The 15,247-nt window shown below is 35.4% G+C and overlaps 1 protein-coding gene, 1 long non-coding RNA gene and 1 pseudogene across 8 annotated transcripts in view; all 3 read right to left on the bottom strand.

Annotated features, from left to right (window-relative positions):
* Nucleotides 1-15,247, bottom strand: part of LOC138332125 (lactose-binding lectin l-2-like) — a 387,766-nt gene that overhangs the window by 74,596 nt on the left and 297,923 nt on the right. The gene's annotated exons all lie outside the window — the stretch shown is intronic.
* Nucleotides 76-12,693, bottom strand: LOC138330720 (uncharacterized; annotated as a pseudogene).
* Nucleotides 1,503-2,636, bottom strand: LOC138330949 (uncharacterized). Its single transcript, XR_011209632.1, has 3 exons — nt 2,588-2,636; nt 1,900-1,968; nt 1,503-1,531 (listed from the first exon to the last, which is right to left on the bottom strand). It is a non-coding gene; the product is annotated as an uncharacterized lncRNA (long non-coding RNA).

The following is a 15,247-nucleotide window of genomic DNA, read 5'->3' as shown; positions in this document are numbered from 1 at the left end:
TCGAAGGAAGACAGTCGGCCAGGAAGAAGAGTGATTTTTGACAGTAACTGCCAAAAGTCATTTTGAGCTCTTATTTGTATATGCAGTTCTGTCTCCGAATCTATAAATATTTTTACGTTTTCAACATTTGCGTCCTTTTTGAAAATCGCCGTAATGGTTTTCCTGATGTCGGGTGTGATCGTATATGTCGTTGACATCTGTGTCCTCGTCTTTCTTTATGAATGAATCGTACTCTCCCGTATTGTATAGTTCTCTCGAGTGAGAATATAGCCCATCGTTATTATGACACTTCCCGCCAAGTACAACCGTAACCATAAAGATCAGGGGCTACCGCTGGTGGCTTCTCGCCGAGTTCACCATAACCATAAAGATCATGATCTGTGTGCGCGAGATCATAACATTCGCTTCCATTCGTCCCGTGGACAGCATCATTGTTCACTACATGTAGTTCCACACCTGAACTTGCTGGCTGCTGATTGTCGTATGACGCGGTGTGTCCATGTTTGGGACGGTTTCTCTTTTTCCTATAGAATTAAATCAGTCGATTATCGTCAAATCATAAACACTATGGAGTGGATAATTTCTAGACTGTATAGTCACTTGAGAGTAATCGAAGCGAAAGGAGGAGAAGATGGCGTGATAAACAAGTCGGTAAAACATCGATTATTGCCAATATTTGAAAAAACAGATGTATACAATGTTGTACATTGTTTCCGTGCACTAACTTTACATATTTAAGTGATAATTGTATTATTAAGCAAGTGACAAAACATATAATCAAAATAAATCACTCGACATTACAATGTATTAGGTTGTTTTGCTTTTCATAGTTCCTCAATTTTTCGGTGATGAACAGTAATTCAGCTGAAGTTATAAACGGCGTCGTGGATACCAATTTGAACCACCAGTGACTTACGAAAATATGAGCTTAAGCCGACATTGATAGTTCAGACACTTTTCATAAGCTGGTGGTTCAAATTGCTATCCACGACGCCGTTATAACTTAAGATTACAACAAAAACGTACAGAATAAATATAAAATTGGCAAAACATATCCACTACCTATTGTTTTCATTTGTCTTAGCAAGTGACCGAGTACCGCTATACAGACTCGCAACTACTAAATTTTAAAAAAAAATACTATACACTTCCGTTCATACACTATGACTATTGTAAATTTCATATATACATGAATCATTATACTCGATCCATACATATCATAAATTGTATTATATAAAATGAAATGTTTTTTCTCTCTCTCGTTCAGTTAATGATGAGATACCCAAACAAAAGCGATAGCTAATTAGATTTTTTGGATTTATATTTTACGTGATATGATGTGTTTATAAGATTTTTATAGAACAAATGACTGATAGACGAATTAAATGTGTAGATCGAGAAACGTTTTAAAAAATTTAATACTGACATTAAATAACATACCCTCTTATACATGTTAGCATACCGCTGCAATGGTCAGAGCCAGGATTAGAACAAAAGACCAATCCTGCAAAAATCGGCCATGTCAAAGGATCTGAAATATAAGGAAATTACACATTTTAGTTAGTAGAATGGCATCCATGTCATACGACCACACATGTGTAAATAACGCTATTATGACGTCACATGTAGTTTTGATTGTCTCAGTAGACGGAAACGTCACATCCGAGCCGGATTTCTATTGTTTTTATATTGAGACGAAACTTAGAGCTTTCTTATATTTCTATAGATAAAAGTTTTCTGTGATAAATAGAATTTTACACTCGTGACTATGTCATATGTCTCTAAATGACATATCAAATTGTTGAACTCGTTTGATGAATTTTATATCACATCGCCCACTTATGTAAGGTGTAAACATAACGCGGAAACACGGAAGTCAGTCTACCGTGGACTACGTACTGGTCAGATCGGCACCTTTTATCGTCTGGTGTTGATGGCGACAGTTAGTGACCATGCCATCGAGAGTTTCTGGTAAAATTAAACGGCATTGGAACAGTCAAAGAAAAGAAAGAACAAGTCACGGCTGACAAAGATAAGAAAATTCTCAAAACATATATTGTACATGGATTTGTTGCACCATTGAAATACAATGTATCAGTTTTATTATTTGTTTCTGCATCATTCATATTGTAGTCATTACATATCCTCATAGTTTTAATCACACATGTACATATGCACAAACTCATAATTTGTTATCAATACAAGAGTATAATAAATGTATATCAGAGCTGAAATTCATGCGTCATGTTATTTGTTGATATATTAACAGAAGATTGCTGTAGGGTACATCTAATGCTTTCCCACTTCTGTCTGGTCTATTTTTGGCTGCATTTGGGGTTTTAACATGTATGTGGAGTATAGTTCTAAAATCTCTATGATTTTCAATCTGGTAATAGTGTCTTTTTGTCTTTTTTAACGATTTATATTTTTATTAACAAAATTTAAATTGTAATTCCTATAAGCTTCACATCTGAATGTGTACACAGTTCCCGAATAGTTTATGCTTTAGTAACATTGAGTTTGTAAAGAAAATTGTGTGATTAATTCTATTTTGTAAGCTTTGCAATTGTTAAAAATACAGACTTACCGTTGGTTAATACACAAAGAAAACTGAAGATGTTCGAACACCTGGTTTGGTTTTCCAATGTTGCAACGTTCCATCAGAATTCCTTCCAGTGGACACACCTCTTCTTTCTGTGGTACCTTTTCCAAAATTCATTTCCATCATTTTTTTTTTCATTATTTTTTTATTCATTTTTTAAAAAATAATATACACAAGACAACATTGACAAGAGATACATGAAAGACAAATACAATAAATGTTACATTTGGAAAATTATTCAAAATCAAATATTTAAATTGTACTTACAAATTATCCTATTAAACATTACATAGTACACACATATTGATTACACACATTAACTATCTATCAAGAGTTATTTCCCTTCCTACAAAATTCATTTTCATCATCATCAATTCCAATTTCAACAAGAAAAATGGACATCGCAATCACAAAACAAATAGACGAGTGACAACCGTTCTTTTCTAATAACAACAGAAACTTATCCTGCACCTTCTATATATTGAAGTGAATTACTTTCTGTTATTTATTACAAATCACGATTTTATGAACTTTGTTTACCTTCGATCCATATTGTTGCATTGGTTTCCACACATGTAGAAAACAGCTGTGTAATTTGGTCTGATGAAGCCAGGTGTCCGCCTTCGTCTTCACAAAAATCACGGGCTGATCCGAATGTTTGAGGCGTCAATACAAAAAACGGCAGAGTAAGTGGGATTCTAATGTTGAATTAAAACATATAAATCAAACATTTGCTGATACATGTAATTATAATTATTCATACAATATACTTAAAAGAGTACCAACTAAAATCTATTGAACATTGTGTTTAAGTGTCTATTGTATGACTTCAAATGAGTTGAAAGAAGAAGTTTGTCAACAATTTCAGGAATTAGCCTCATTGGTATAAACCTGAACGCTGCATGAAGCCTATTAACGTACGATTACAGTTATCGATTGCAAACTTGTAACCCAAAACAATGAATCATTGTCCATATCAAAACAATTTACGTTCTATGTAAATTGTAGAAAAACATCTCATCGTACTCTGTTGGCACTTGTTTTCCTTTGAGTACCAGAATTCTCCATCGGTTCCACATTTACAATGTCTGTTTCCGGTTCCTTGGCAGACGAGGTTACTGATACAGTCGTCATCAGAGCGGCACCTTCCGCCTACTGAAGATTCTGAATATTAAAACAGAAAGTTTTTCTAAAGAACTATGGACATGTAAGATCTTCACCAGGGATATCTTGACCCTCGTGAAATGATATTGGCTGTCAACACTCGGAACCTCGTGTTGTGCCAGCCAGAATCTTTTCTCACGAGTTGAGATATCCACTTGACAGGACCATACAAGATTAGTACGTTTTGATTTTGTACAAATTCATAACATGTATCTTTCTATTATAGTGTTAGTTATGCAGGAGATGAAAGATAAATATTTACTGTAAACATTGTTTATAGTTTTCTAAAATGTTATTTTGAAGAAAGGAATATTTTTAGGCATCCGAAGTAGGATGTGTATTTCCACTGTGACTGAGTTGCAGCCTATAGAATTAACCAGTTGTCCTAGACCATTATAGTTATACAGCTACTTATTTACTAATCGGTCTGTGTGATAGATACGTAGATATACTTACGATATAGGCATTTCTTCCTCTCCGTACTCCAATAGGATTTCATTTCGTTACCACACTTGCATATTTCTTTTGTACAACTCAACCGTCTTCACAGGGTGCCGTCTCACTGCACGTCTCGTTGTAACGACCTAAATACGAACAGCAAATTAAACTCCACATTTGTGCGATATAAATGAAGTGTAAAACTATTTAAACAGCAACCAACCAACATCAAGACTATGGCAAATTTAATAAACATTTACACATGAAATTATTATAAGTTAATATTCCATTGACAGAAAAAAATAAAATTAATTAATTGTACAAATAGAGAAAAACGAAAATGTTGCAATGTCTAAAAAAAAACCTTAACACCAAGCCCAGTGCTAATTGGTTGATTAGTGAAGTAATTCCTTCTAAGTTCTTAGGAAAAATGGATGGTTGTGTAGGAAACATGATAGGTAATGGTATATGTAATTGAAAAATGTCAGATTACATACAATGTATGAAGACAGTCGGGCGTGGCTTGTGCACAAAAACATCGATTCAACGCAACTGATTTTGTAAATTCTTGCATAGTACGCAATTTTACCTCATCGTCATGTTCAATATATCTATAGACAGCGTCACTGGACCAGAAACCAATATGTTTGATAATAGGAACACCAATTATGTTGAGCCATGTGGCTCCACCCCTCCGAAAAGAGTGTCCTTTGATATTTGAGGATTGAATACCAGTTTTTGTGAAGCAAACTGAGAAATGTTTTATAACACAGGGTCGACCCATCGTTCTGAAGAAACAAAGAGCCTAAAGAGTCTGCAGACTTGGAGAACTGTAATAATACTGATATAGCACTTGCCGGACATAACACGCCAGATTTTTTTTCTAATTTTGGGTGGTACACTTCCACTATTTTCTCCTTATATTGAATTGTCTTTGTCCAACGGAGAAAGATGATGAACCCCCACTCACAGGCTAAAATATTCACTCTCCGTAAATCTCTTTCCTTGTCAAAGGATTGGCGAACTACCACATTACCTGGCCGTAGTAGGTCGAAAAAACTCTCTACTAAGCATGCACATAAAAAAAGATATGTCCTGTAGATTGCCCATACATAGAGTTGAATGAATTGCTTGTAGAATTTGAGGTTAACTACATTTAATATCAACATGCGTTTGCGCGACACCCAACACACGTTTAAACTCCGGCTAACTCCTATTGCAGGTGGTAGTCGCCCTTTAAGGGATCAGGTAAATTTGAACACTTGTGAAGGTGAGTGATGATGTTGAGATATTGTCTAGCTGTACTAAAACGATAGATATACATCTGTAAGGTTGTAGACACAGCTGGAACAGGCGTTGGAAGAAACAGTGCACAAAATTTTCACATAGCACCTCAGATGTGAAGTATACGTCGCCACCGTAGAATTAGCCCATGCCCTTCTTTTCAGGTCCTCGGCCACTCACTGGAGGGACTCTGCTGTTGAACTACCTGTTATTTCACAAATGACATATGATAAGTGAGTTCTTCTGCTGTGAATGGTTGGAGGGACGGTATTAAATCGTACAGGTGTGTTTTTGTTTTTGTGGCTCATGTAACCTCTAAACTCACATATTTCAAAGTGAAATTGTAAAAGGCACAAAACCAGAAGAGAATCCGCAGTAAAATTTATGACAGTGTGGCTTCGAAAAGATCATTTAATAACCCATGATGCTGCGGATCTATTGTCTGTGTAGATTGATTTTAATCGAGAACACCAGCGACAAATTGCTAGGTAAATAGCGACTAGCTCCTTCACATTGATGTGTTCTGATTTAAGTGGTGGTAAATCAAGATTCCAATTAGTATAGTAATAGTCTCCACAGAAATAACCTCCATTGTCACACGAATCTGTTTGTAGTGAAGTTACAGGTTTTGTGTCTAGAATTGTGCATGTACATGTACTCGTACCTTTGTAATGGCTAACAAAGGTAGACACCAGAATATATCCTGATAAAACTCTGAGGATAGCAATATTTTGTGGTGACGGTGTTTGATGAATTCTTTCATGTTGATGAAGCGTCTTAAAATGTGCGACCACCACAGATTACTTGAGCCACAGGTTTACGTCCCGTGCAAAAAAAAATACTAAAAATACTGAAAGGTTGTTTACTTAGCCCTGTATCCCATTTCCAGAAAATGGGGTAATTAATTTTAAAATGCTCTGAACATCCACAAAAAATTATCCGATCTGAACATTTTTTAGCTTTGTTTGTTTGTTTGTTTGTTTGTTTGTTTGTTTGAGTTTTACGGCCCATCGACAACTAAGGTCATTTAGGGCCAAACTACAAGTCATGCATTAATATCAGGATAAAAGTTCAGGGTAAGAAAAAGCAAGTAAGGACTAAAACACAGATTGTAAACGTTAATTTGATAAAAAAGGTTTGCATGGGATAAAATAAATTTGGCTGAAACATTTTTTAGCTTTCATATAAGACAATTTCTTACTGGTCACTATGGTATATGATATGATGGGATTATGGGCGAATTTTATTTCAAATCGAAAGTTGAATTACGAGGATTCGTGTAAAAATCGTTAATCGGAAAAGTACACGCTACATCCCCAGGTCACGATTCCCTAATGAGCACAGACCGAATAAAATCGCCATCTATTCAACGAATGCATCCCTGAAGTGCAGATCCTCAATATAAACTCACTTACTTATAAAAATTGCACATAAGTATCCCTTAGCGATCCCCACGCTCCATTTATTGTTATGCAGAACAGATGATCACCGATCTCGCCATTTTTTGTCTGTCGTCTCCGATTTGTTATAAGCTCTCTGATTGGTCCACTCGCTCCTATGAGTCAATCAGAGAGCTTGTATCAAAGATATCTGATGGCCCATCAAGCGTACTCCCATACAGCATGGAGCTATGCGTTGTAACGGCGCGCACATGGTTGTAAAAATCGTTATGTACGGAAAAGGCGCCAGAGGCCTGCATATATATATCCCATAATTATCACATATGCTGTTAACACCGTAAGTATGCAAAATAATCATAATTCCTAAGATACGGACTTACTATAGATATGAATAAATTGATATGCCACGAGCCATTAATCACTTCCGCCGCGACACTACACACCAGGTGTACTAGGGAATGAAACCGGATACGTTGCTACTGACGCTGATCGGCAAGATGGCGGACGACAGTGTTTATCTCAGGTTCAAGGAACGCTGTCACACATGACAGAAAAGCTGATCTGGTTGAGAGGTATTAAATCAAATGAATATGTTTTTACTGAATATAATCTCTTGAATGAGGTAACCCGATCTCGATCACTTAAAGGTATTTTTTTCTCAGCTCTACGTAAGATATATCAACATGGCGACTATCGTCTCTTTCTCTGTTTTTGTAAGAAAATATCCCGATTTTTTTATAATTTTTCAAATCTGGTATTTTTCAGAAAAAAGTTAGGTATGTTCAGCATTCCATCCACCAAATACACAAGTATGTATCACAACATTCATTTTTATTAAGGTAATGCCCCCTGTGTTTGTACATGTACATGTACTATATACCCAGATGGAGGGAAAACTCCCCCGAAACAAAAATTCTACCCCACCTAGTTTTAGCGGCTAAACAAATCACATTTATAGCGAGTATAAAGAGTTACTACCGTTAGAAAGAGGGATAATTTTCCTTTCAGATACATCCTACACTACTATACAAAGTGACGTCACTAAGACGATAGCAGCCCCGTTTAAACAACATATTACGTATGAACGATTTACGTTTGGCGTAACCCACACACCAGACACAACTGGTAAAAAATACACGCATATTAAGCATAAGAAAGTGGAACTATGGATTTTCACAGCTTGATTATGGACATTTTATGTCATTTTACCTGAAACGGAGCTGCTCCCGTCTTAGTCCAATAGTGACGTACTTACCATGGATATGTAGTTGCCATAGATATGTAGTTACCATAGTTATATGTAGTTACCATAGATATGTAGTTACCATCGGTATGTAGTTACCATAGATATGTAGTTACCATCGTATGTAGTTACCATAGATATGTAGTTACCATCGTATGTAGTTACCATAGATATGTAGTTACCATCGAGATATGTAGTTACCATAATATGTAGTTACCATAGATATGTAGTTTACCATAAGATAATGTAGTTACCATAGATATTTAGTTACCATATGATATGTAGTTACCATAGATATGTAGTTACCATAGATATGTAGTTACCATAGATATGTAGTTACCATAGATATGTAGTTACCATAGATATGTAGTTACCATAGATATGTAGTTACCATAGATATATGTAGTTACCATACGATGATGTAGTTACCATAGATATGTGTTACCATAGATATGTAGTTACCATCGTATATATAGTTACCATAGATATGTAGTTACCATCGGTATGTAGTTACCATATATGTAGTTACCATGTATGTTTACCATAGATATGTAGTTACCATAGTTATGTAAGTTACCATATGTAGTTACCATATACCACATAGTATATGTAGTTACCATAGTATATATATGTAGTTACCATAGATATGTAGTTACCATCGATATGTAGTTACCATAGATATGTAGTTACCATCGTATATGTAGTTACCATAGATATGTAGTTACCATAGTATGTAGTTACACCATAGATATGTAGTTACCATATAGTTTAGTATTTACCATCGGTATGTAGTTACCATATATATGTAGTTCCACCATCGTATGTAGTTACCATAGATATGTAGTTACCATCGATATGTAGTTACCATAGATATGTAGTTACCATATAAATGTAGTTTACCATAGATATGTTTAGTGACAATAGAACTACGTTGTTACCTAGATGTTGTTACCATCGGTATTTAGTTTACATAGATATGTAGTTACCATAGATATGTCGTTACACATAGATATGTTGTTACCATAGTCATGCTCGTATGTATGTTACCATAGATATGTATTACCAATACGAATATGTGAGATGTACCATCGGTATGTAGTTACCACCATACATTGTTTCCATCCGGTTTGTAGTTCACCATAGTATGTTTTATAAAATCGTAAGTACCAACATAGATATGTAGTTACCATAGTTACACAGATATCGTTGAAATACTACCATAGGATATGTTAGTATGTAGTTACCGAGTTTACACATGTGGCCGAGTATTCTTTATATGTTACCATAGATTATGTATTTTTTATTGCCAAAACTGTGTATATAACTGTGATCATTGAAAGTATTTTGTACATAAATGTCGCATATGATATGTTGTTAATCATAGATACTGTTTTGTTACCTTAGATTATGTTTGTTACCATTCGGTGTGTTGTTACCATAGATATGGTGTTACCACATATATGTTAGTTACATCATAGATATGTAGTTACCATTGATATGTAGTTACCATAGATATGTTGTTACCATAGATATGTTGTTAACCATAGATACTATGTAGTTACCATCGGTATGTTGTTATCCAATTAGATATGTTGTTACCCATAGGGTATGGTATTTATTACGCTCATAGATATAGCTATGTACAGCTACTGACCAATAGGCATATGTAGTTAGCCTAGATGTAGTTACCATAGATATGTAGTTACCAATAGATATGTAGTTACCATATGTAGTTACCATAGATATGTAGTTACCATTGATATGTTGTTACCATAGATATGTAGTTACCATAGATATGTAGTTACCATAGATATGTAGTTACCATAGATATGTAGTTACCATATAGTTGTTACCATATGTTATGTAGTTACCATAGATTACCATAGATATGTAGTACCATAGTATGTAGTTACCATAGATATGTTGTTACCATAGATATGTAGTTACCATAGATATGTTGTTACCATAGATATGTAGTTACCATAGATATGTAGTTACCATAGATATGTAGTTTACCACCATTACCATAGATATGTAGTTACCATAGTGATATGTAGTTACCATAGATATGTAGTTACCATAGATATGTTAGTTACCATAGATATGTAGTTACCATAGATATGTAGTTACCATAGATATGTAGTTACCATAGATATGTAGTTACCATCGATATGAGTTACCATAGATATTGTAGTTACCATAGATATGTAGTTACCATAGATATGTAGTTTCCATAGATATGTAGTTACCATAGATATGTAGTTACCATAGATATGTAGTTACCATAGATATGTAGTTACCATAGATATGTTGTTACCATCGATATGTAGTTACCATAGATATGTAGTTACCATAGATATGTAGTTACCATCGATATGTAGTTACCATAGATATGTAGTTACCATAGATATGTAGTTACCATCGATATGTAGTTACCATAGATATGTAGTTACCATAGATATGTAGTTACCATAGATATGTAGTTACCATAGATATGTAGTTACCATAGATATGTAGTTACCATAGATATGTAGTTACCATAGATATGTAGTTACCATAGATATGATATGTAGTTACCATAGATATGTAGTTACCATAGATATGTAGTTACCATAGATATGTAGTTACCATAGATATGTAGTTACCATAGATATGTAGTTACCATAGATATGTAGTTACCATAGATATGTATTTACCATAGATATGTTGTTACCACATATATGTAGTTACCATAGATATGTAGTTACCATCGATATGTATTTATGTAGGTACCATAGATATGTAATTACCGTCGATACGTAGTTACCAGATATGTAGTTACCATATATATGTAGATACCATCGATACGTAGTAACCATATGTATGTAATTACTATAGATATGTCGTTACCAGTGTACATTTGTAGTATTGTATACTTACCTGGGTTACTACACATGACGATAACGTCAGAGTCACATGGCATCTCCCAATTGACCGTATGACAGTAAGACAGATGGCCCTCCACACCAGAACAATTAAACTCAATACCATTCCACCTTTCTTTACTGGAATTCTGTATTCCTCCAGCCTTTGACTTTCCTGTTCTGTAAATTATACATGTACACAGTTCAACTTGTCTTTTGTTTTGTTTTCTTTTATATAGATAAAAATGTATATTTTTGAGATGAGACATTGAACAGTTCTCTGTCTGTTATACCGGTACTTTATCAGCCCATAAAGGAAACATTGACGTTCCTGTTTGTAACGTCGCTTATGATTGGCTGACATAACGGCGTAACAATAGCAATTATTGATTAATCTATTCAACGCAAAAAAAACAAACAAATGTACTACACACATATACCAACAATCAAACACAAATGCTTCAATCGGAAATTTCTTAGGGCTGCTTTGATAAAATGGATGGTATCTAGATATAAACTGACATACCGAGGTAAGTTTGTTTTCTATCTTTCATTCTTATGAAACTATATTGTGAAGTCACGGTGTCTATTTTCCTATGTCACATCTAATACAGTCTGTTAATAATCATATATTTTCTGAAATTGGGTAGTGTTTTGTGTCCGGCTGAGTTATAGACCTTGACACAGTATTAAATCCGACTTACCTGAGTTAGAGACATTGACACAGTATTAAATCCGACTTACCTGAGTTATAGACCTTGACACAGTATTAACTCCAACTAACTTGAGTTATAGACCTTGACACAGTATTAACTCCGACTTACCTAAATCCGTATTGTTTACACACGACATTTGTGTTTTCTTCTGTCCAGCTATCTCTACAAAGACCTTTCCACTTGAAATCTCCATTTGAATTTTTCCGGAAAACTTCCACCCTTTTTCTACCACTAAGGGTCTGATAGCCATTCAAACGAACTGCACCTGTTGAAAACCGGAAAGTTCTATGTTTATTAAAATCATGACACTTTTACTTGCAAATCAATTAAGTCACAACATCTTGTAATGCTTTACTTACCTAGATAGACCCCTATGTTACTGGTCAGGACTGAATTGGGACGTCCCAATGCCTCTACGTATCACGGTTATACATCCATATGTAGGTCAATAAATGTAGCTCACAATGACCTTATTTGAATACACATCATTTCACCTGACCTCACTACATCTTTTCTGAAGATCACGTAGACGAAATGACAGCAATGGAAGTAACTCCGGTAGATCAGAATGATAATCCCTCGTGAAGTATTTTGCGAGACTAGCACTTCCATGAAATACCAATGTATCATGCAACAATTATCACTAAATTATGGCAAATCAATGTAACTTCAGGTTTCTAATGTAGATGCAAGAAATTGATAAAGTTACACATCTAGCAAGGATAGGTATAATTTAACGTGAACCATATTTTATGTAGCAATCTTTAGAAACCAAACCCACGAACAAAGCATGCTCACCATGACACGTTACTCTAACACTAACTGAACATGCCCCTTCGATTAAACATGAGCCAGTCTTGCAACCATGTAAAGCATTTTCTGTCCCGTTACACTTGTACTGCACTGTGTCTCGGTCCGCGGAATACGATAGCTCTTCTGTCATTTCCCTCCTCTAGAAAAACGAAGAGGAAAAAAGTACAAAATGACCAGTGTACAAAAATAAAAAAACATGACAAAAATATTTTCCATGGGGAAAGCAAAAACAACAAATTAAACAAACAAAGGGAAAGAGAGAAAGGGCGAAGGATTACAAGTATCCATGTTCAGTTGTTTACCAATTTTTATATATTTAGTCTTGTGATAAACTACAATATCAAACATAGAGCAATCTACTGATAAACTATGTAACATAAACATATATAAACTACAATCGTTCGACCAATTTTCGTAAAATTTAGATAGTCATGATAGACATTTCCCCAGTAAATATCCACATACCCAAATCCTAATTCTTTGCACGTGATATAAGCATTTTTGTTTGACCAACACCCCTTTCCACACACGGGCCACCAGAGATTAAATGCTGCCTGATATAATTCAACGATGCCTGAGCGGTCAGTTCCATTCACAAGTCGAACTGAAAAAGGAGAGAATGACACCTTAGATGAATGATTTTCATTTCTGTAAGAAGTCTACCGCTGAAATGTCAAAGTCCAATGTCTTGATACGGAAGGGCGAAATAGTTGTACACTGTAACCTGGTTCCACTGACTATCTGATATATCAGAATGCCTATTAAGACTGCACAGTGATGTTAAGGTCACCATGCAGTTGTTTCGTCCTTTCTGGACACGTCAGTGATGTTAAGGACACTATACAGCTGTTTCATCCTTCGAGGACTCGTCAGTGTTGTTAGGGACACCATACCACTGTTTTGTCCTTCTAGGACACGTCAGTGATGTTAGGGACACCATACAGCTGTTTTGTCCTTCTAAGACTCGTCAGTGATGTTAGGGACACCGTACAGCTGTTTCGTCCTTTCTGGACACCTCAGTGATGTTAAGGACACCGTACAGCTGTTTTGTCCTTCTAAGACTCGTCAGTGATGTTAGGGATACCATACAGCTGTTTCGTCCTTCTAAGACTCGTCAGTGAAGTTAGGGATACCATACAGCTGTTATGTCCATCTTGGATCCGTTAGTGACGTTAGGGATACCATACAGCTGTTATGTCCTTCTTGGATCCGTCAGTGACGTTAGGGATGCGAACAGCTGTTTGGTCCTTCTACAATTTGGGAGTCGTCAGTGATGTTTGGGACTTTCTAGAAGGTTATTAATGTATATTGTTATACCCCTATAAAATATTTTCTATATAAACTCTACGGACAAAAATGCCAATAAATAAACTGTTCCGTCGAGCGGCCCAAAGAACTGTTAAAATCGACTGTTAAAATGTGCTGTGGAACCGGAGTGACGTCACAATGGGATATAACAAAACAGTTATCGACTGGGCTTTCGGGCAGCAGATGATTTGTTGGACCCTCACACAAACCGTTGCTCTCGGCCTTCGGCCTCGGGGAACAGTTTGTTTTCGGGTCCAACAAATCATCTGTTACCCTCAACCCCAGTCAACAACTGTATATTGATGTCCTTGGGAAATGTGAAGTCAAATTCACATGGATCTGAGAATTAGTTACAGTTTACATGTATATCAATATGGACCCATCAGTGCCAATAGACCAGTTTTGGACATTTTAGGGGTCTAGAACAACCATTTAGGACAACTTTCGGTAAAAGATGGCGACGCCCATGGTAACACGCTTCAGCGTAATCAGTTGGCGATAAGAGGTATTTCTTCTTCGATCACATCTATATCTGCTGCACATGGGTTATAGATGATGGTTTCTTGGCTTTTGTATGTGAATTTCAACTAAAAATGTGACAAGGTGTATTCTGTTTGATTATATCTATAGTCGCTCTTTTTGTATTGGCGGTGTACGGTCAAACAGTTGGCCTTAGCTCAAAAGGCCCCAGTGAAAACAGTTCCGATTAAGATTACACACTACGGTTCTGTTTTAAGTAAAATTCAAGAAACAAATTACGGCTTTGTTGTTTATTCATTTTTCAACTGTTTGCGCTGTATAGTTCAAAGTATTGCTGTATGAAATTACATGTAGATATCTGTATATGTAAATAAAACATTAGAAAGTATAACGATCAATTAACGGTTATCGTGTATATCATGTTTTCTTTTTTTCATATCATTATCTTTAAATACTAAATCTTAATGTCTAGAATTGGTTTTTTTTCTATACGGTACGGTAGAAATAATTATAAGCATAGATTTATTTATCACATTGTGGCTGATTGGAAGAGATCAAGTGAACAAGTTTACAAACTTTCACACATCTCTCTAAAAATCTTCCCTTCCAGTTAATATATAGAGAAAGTATGGGTTAAATATTATCAGACGTTTTCATATGTGGATACATTTGTATGAAGGATAGGGATATTGTACCTTAGGATCACAAAATGTTGTAAAATTCGAGGCTTGCCCGAGGGTAAAACACGTGTATCCCTATCCTTCATATCCACGCATGCAAATCCCGTTGTTGGTATCTTTTAAAGTAAATCCAGTCTAGTTTGTGAAAAATATTGTTAAAATTGTACCAAGAACACAGTAATTACATCACGCTTCATTGCATGGGTAGCCATTCAA

This window comes from Argopecten irradians, chromosome 9, assembly GCF_041381155.1.
Source record: "Argopecten irradians isolate NY chromosome 9, Ai_NY, whole genome shotgun sequence".
In the NCBI taxonomy this organism is placed as follows: domain Eukaryota; kingdom Metazoa; phylum Mollusca; class Bivalvia; order Pectinida; family Pectinidae; genus Argopecten; species Argopecten irradians.
This window is presented reverse-complemented; position numbering and strand designations above follow the sequence as displayed.